At 42.2% G+C, this 6,012-nt stretch overlaps 1 protein-coding gene and 1 long non-coding RNA gene across 8 annotated transcripts in view; one reads left to right on the plus strand and one right to left on the minus strand.

Moving 5' to 3' along the window:
- meis2a (Meis homeobox 2a) overlaps nt 1-6,012 on the plus strand; it is a 98,292-nt gene that overhangs the window by 69,545 nt on the left and 22,735 nt on the right. The window lies entirely within an intron of this gene.
- LOC107833463 (uncharacterized) lies at nt 3,384-6,006 on the minus strand. The gene is made up of 2 exons (XR_001659209.1): nt 5,685-6,006; nt 3,384-5,439 (listed from the first exon to the last, which is right to left on the minus strand). It is a non-coding gene; the product is annotated as an uncharacterized LOC107833463 (long non-coding RNA).

The following is a 6,012-nucleotide window of genomic DNA, read 5'->3' on the forward strand; positions in this document are numbered from 1 at the left end:
AGGGGTGAGAACCGGAGAAAGATTGAGAGAATACACTAGAGAGAGCGAAGAGAGCAAGAGGGCGAGAGTGTGGGAGAGGGAGGATTCAAAGAGAATACAAGGAAGGAAAGTAGGTTAATTTATTTCATTTGTAACGCGTGCAAAAAAAAAAAAAAAACTTGAAACGGGTAAAAAAAAAAGAAAAAGTTAGTGGTTGTGAGAAGTCAAGTGTTGGGATTCTATTTTCATGAACAAGCAGCTTAATGTGCACGGGCAGCCACAGTAAGCCTGCTAGAATCTCCCTGTGCCTCAGGCCATCTGTGAGCAGAATAGCAATTTTATTACTTTGTCATTAAACCAATTTCACAGCAGTATTGTTTGTTAATGAGCAGCCGCAAACGAGCGAAGATGTCACGTACTGGAATAGCAGCAAGATTTGTGACCCTGGCACTCCTCTATCTCATTCCCTCAACCTGTGCCTCATTCTTATTCTTCCTCCTTAACATCCTTACTGTCATCCTCACCGTGTCTCTGCTGTCCACCCCTTCCCCTCCATATACTCTCCACTGTAGAGGTCCTTGCCTCGTAAAGGGGGGAACTGCAAAAAGATAAAATGCAAAGTCTATACAGTCGAATCCCTTTTTTATGAGCTTCCATTTGTCTTTGGAGCTCATTTGTATGGATGGTTTTCAGGATGTACAGTTCGAAAACCCTTTAGAATTTCTTATTATTTAGCTCTTAAACTTTATAGGAGTCTTAATGACAGACACCCAAAAATAAACAGCATATGACTATCAGGAACTTTTTGTTGTACTTCATAGTTGTTTACATGTGAAGGTGTGATTAGGGCTTTTTTAGGTGTATTTGGTGAAGTAGTAGTTTACTACTAGTAGTTTAAACAATGTTTCTTTTTTTAAAACTTTAGAGATACACCAATCGGTTGGCCAGAGATCAAAATCAGAGATTTTTTTTCTAGACTGACTCTGATTACTGATGAGCAGATGAAATACTTAAAAAAAATTAACTGTAATTCTCTTTTAAGTTACTTTATTAAATAAACTGAGCAAGCTCAATTTATACCTCATCAGCATCACTGGTGGATCTCCTGTCATTATTTTGATCAGGAGCAGAGGTGATGTCACACTGTGTGAGTGATGGAGATTCCCAAATGATTTTTCTTTTTGAACCTAATAAGATCGGATATGAAATGATCAAACTGCAGAGCCAAGAAATGGCAAAGGAATCAAATGACAATGACTGAAGAGTGTATCCAACAGGTTTTCTTCCAACTTTGTTTGTACCTCTGACCAAATGTTTAAACATTTCACTGATACTTAAAACATCTGGCTTTGAGTCCTTCCCCTACAGTAACAGCTTCTACACTGAAGAATGCAATCTGTTAGATCTCATTTATGTTGCCTTCAGAGATCAGAAAAAAGATCATCATCTCTAATTTTAGGCAATGATCAGGGCACTTATTAGTAAGGGTCTGCTTTTACAAAGAAAGCCATGCATTTTAGCTGCTGCAGAATGTCCCTTTATGGCTCGTCACTCCGTTTTTACTCTTGAGGTGAGTCTGAATGGGCTCCTGGTCATTTTGTGTTTTACGACTGAGGGAGGACCTGCGATGGAGAGTGAGAGAGAATTAAACTGAGGCCCCAGAGGATCAGACAACCTGACAGAGTAGATTTGGAATAATTAGTTTTATCTGCCGGGAGAGCTAGCCGGAGGATCTGCGTGTCATCCACAGGCTGCTGCGCCTCTGCGGCGATGCGATGCCAGGATGCTGTGTGTGTGTTTGGGAGGAGGGCGGGGTTGGAGACGCTAAGAAGGATAAAGTTGACCAGGTATAACAAGACGGCCTCGGGGTTCTGTGTGTATGTTCATGTGTGTTGGAACAGAAAAGGACAGGAGCTCCTTCTCCTGGCTGTGAGCTTCTTAAACTCTGTGAACCTTGATGAGGTATTTTCTCTCTGTCCAGGCATGCTCATTCTTTCACTCTTCTGTTTTTCTTTACCTCTTTCCTGGAGCACGTCACCTTCCCTTTTTACTCTAGTAGTTGATTGAGCAGCACCATGTTTTATCTTTGCTTTGTTTACGAGCTGTCACATTCAAAGAACCTCCAGCAACCTTGCCCCTACTCCTTTCAGTAAAAGTGAGTGTTTTGGGATATAAAATGGAAGAGAGTTGTAATCACATCCTTAACAACACTACGGTGTATCATTATTACCTGGTGTGTGTGTGTGTGTGTGTGTGTGTGCGTGTGTATTGTGTGTTTGTGTGTGTGTGTGTGTGTGTGTGAGTATGTTTTCCAAAGCTGTGATTCATGGCTCCAGTGCCCTCTGTGGCTTTGAAGTGTAGGCCAATAAGACTATCATGGAAGACTCTATAAATCAATATAGTCCTTTGTCGGTTCAAGCTGCTCTATCTCAGTTCAGGCCTGTTATAGACGAGGTATCAGTTATTCTGGGAATGACTATTGTCTGCTAATGGGGAACAATGGCAAAAGCTTAAGCCTTTTAGAACAACATTAAAAAGCTGAGGAGGATACAAATAACAACAAATAGTTGTGGGAATATTACACTGGCACCCTTAAATAAACACCAGTGCAACCAGTTGCATTTGGAAGTTACTTAAATAGAGTTAAAATTTTGGGGGTTTACTTCTGAAAGAAAAATGCATCTTATTGGGTTATACGTGACCTACGACCCTGAATACACCATGCATGCAGTGCAAAATGGTGGTTGTTGCATCATGCTGTGGGGTATCTTTACTGGTAAGAGTCAATCTGAAGATCATCAGAATTCAATTGGGAGAAAACCGGGTTGGAGGCTTGAGACTGATTGAGAAGGGTAGTTTTCATTTTTGATGTTCACAGAGGCTATCTACTTAATCTTACTGAAGCAGTTCTGCCAGGAGAAGTAAGCAAACATTTTCTGTCCCTCAATATACAAAGCTCGTATAGAGATTTCCAAAAAGACTTTCAGTTGTACTTGCTGTAAAAATGTTACAAAATTTGGCAAAGCTTATTGCAAGGCACTGTCAACAAAATGGGGGTCTAAATTTCTGCACATCTCTCCAGTCTCTGAGGCTGGAACACATGCATGTTTCCAGTTCATGTTTGTGGTGAGTTACAGGCAGTGGCTGCAAGCATTAGCCGAAACTAGAACATGGGTTACAAAATGTAGAGAGTGACAGAATAAGGGATTCAAATTACCCAATTCTGTATCTCCTCCCAGTCTGGATGAATATTTATTTCCCCCCCATCATAAACGATGATGTTTCAATGTATTTGGTGCTGGGAATGCCTTTTGTGTTCTTGTGCGCTCAGAGGTTCTCAGCTTTTAGCTCCCGCTCCCAAAAGAGAGACTACAAGGCTCCCCTCAGTATGCTCATGGGTGGAATAAAAAGAGATTTAAGAAAAAAAAAAAAAAAAGTTGTCAAAAACAATGTGAAATGCTGATTTCTATTTCTTATTTCCTTCACCGCTTGTTGCAGCTTGAAGCCTTCTGTATTTTGACGTTGTTACTGGAGAATCGCACATGACAGTTCAGAGACTCAAATTCAAGGGCCATACACCGCAGTGAAGGCTGAACTGACTGAGCCTTTGTTGTATTTGTTTAAGGCTGTCACATGTGAAGCGGGCTGGTCAAAGCTGCACACAGCCTGTGGTGGAGCTGATCTGAGAGGCAGAGGGCTCGCTTCAGGCCACCAGGCACATCACAGTCCCTGTGGTCTGCTCCACAGTGTCATCGCCGCTTCTGCCAGCAGTCCCCTCCACAAACAGCAGCTATTTATATCACCAGCCTGCTTGGCTTTTTAGCCCTAAACTCTGCTTCTGATCGTCCCATCCCTTCTATGTGAGCGCGCGCATGCGTGTGCGAGTGCATGTGTGTGCTGAGGGGTATGTATGTCAAAGCAGTTATGTGCAACCGAAACGCCGATTAATTATTCAGTATGGGAAGTCAGAGGCAAGCTGCCTGCATTTAACTGATGACTCTCGTGGTCACAAATAGGTGAATTCGGAAACTCAGAAGTCTTTGAAATGTGCGCGATGGAAACCCCTTGCGCCCTGGGAGGAAAGTAAAACGGTGGAGATTCTTTTTGGAAACATGTGCACGTGTGTGTGTGTGTGTATGCACTGCAGAAGAACAGATTCTGCATTCAAACGTAAAAAATAAATAAATAAATAAATAAATAAATAAATAAATAAATAAGGAGCATCTTTACCTGCAGCCGGTTCAGCTCTCTACCGTTAGCTAATTCACTTTTAAATTCAGGAAAACAAACAGTTACAAATCCAAACGGCGCATTTCATTCTGCACAAGGATAAGTGTTGCTGTTGGCGGGACTTTTCTTCTCTTTAAACTGAATCCATTGTAGTCGTAATGGAGAGAGGGAGAGAGAGAGAGAAAGATAGAGATGTTTGATGTGTACCAAAAGAAATAGATTGGCCTTATTTCCTGCCTGGCTGCTGAAATGCAGACACTTGTGTTGCCTAGACGATGCAGGCAATTGACACTCAATTTTGTTTGAAATATCACGCCTCTATCATGTCATTATCAGCCTCCCCTGGTAATCCACAAAGCCACCCTGTTTGATATCTGACAATAAGGGGGAGTCAAGGAGTCACTGAATCTCTCACTCGATTACCAGGCAAGGGAGGAAAAAGAGGTTGAGAATAAAAGGGAGCATAAGATGACAGAGCAGGAGACAAAGAAAGGGGTGAATGAAATAAGAGATGGAAAGATAATGCAAGAGAGATGGAGAGGCTTAAAAAAAGCCATGTACTTGTATGATAGCAGTGGAGGAAGGGGGGGTGGAAGTGTCTGAAAATGGAGATTATAGCTGCCCTCCTCACACAGGCGGACATTGTGTGGGGCATGGGGAGGGAAGGGTGGAAAATGTGGGCAAGTGGGGTGGCACACTTCACAACTGAGAAAGTGAGGTGTTCTTGTAAAAACACCCACTTATCTGAAGAACGCTGATGGATAGGCTGGTGTAATGATAGTCTCTCTACTCCAAGTGTGTGTATGTGAGAGAGAGAGAGAGAGAGAGAGAGAGAGAGAGAGAGAGAGAGAGAGAGTGTTTGTGAGTAAGCCTATTCTGGAGCTGCATGAAGGCAGGAAGCCTTCATGCAGCCTTCATGCAGGAAGCCTTTCTCCACTCATGAGGTGAGAAACTGGCTCCCGAGGAGCGAACCTTAACTCCCAGCGCTGACAGCCTCTGTCATACTCCATGTGCTGCAGCCTATTACAGGGGGCTAATATTGACTTAGCCACACTCAGAAAACAACAACAATAAAAACTACCAAGCTGTTTGTACCATAGATTTAAGGCAGGCAGAAAATATTGCTTGCACACATATATACATTAGAGTGTTGCTTTAACAGAGTGGGTGTTCATATGGAACTACTCTCCCAACAAGTAAGATGGTCAACTTTTCTTGTAACTTTCTTATCTACAGTGACTTGTCAACACTCCACACCCATTTGTCCTTTTTTCATTTTATCATGTTATAACCACAGTCTAAAAAGTTTGGGGGGGGTGTTCATGTTCACCCCTTTGACTTTGATACCCCTTATGTAAATTTGAATGTAATCAAATCCCACATCTGTGTAGTTTAATCTCAGTAATGAGCACATTTCTTCTGTGAAGGCCTCAGTAAGCATTAGTGAACAAAAAGCATCATGAGGACCGAGGAACATAGCAGACAGTTCAAAAATTGGAAAGCATATGGCACACTTGAAAATTTACTAAAACTTGGCTTTCCACCTGATTTTAAAGACTTGGCAAGGAGGGCTGGAATCATAGAAGCAGCCAATAGATGCACAGTTACTCTGGAGGAGCTGCAGAGATTCACAATAGGAATTGAGGCAAGAAGGAAGTCATTGTTTAAAATAATGCTATAAGGAGTCCCACTAGCTGCTTGGCATGTCGCACTTAATATGTCATCTGCCCATCTGCCATGGGCAGATGACATCAAGGTTATTTGTTTTGGCCCATATGAGTCTGGTGGGACTTGAACCCACAA

The sequence above is a fragment of the Poecilia formosa genome, unplaced genomic scaffold, assembly GCF_000485575.1.
Source record: "Poecilia formosa unplaced genomic scaffold, Poecilia_formosa-5.1.2 Scaffold8, whole genome shotgun sequence".
Lineage (NCBI taxonomy): Eukaryota > Metazoa > Chordata > Actinopteri > Cyprinodontiformes > Poeciliidae > Poecilia > Poecilia formosa.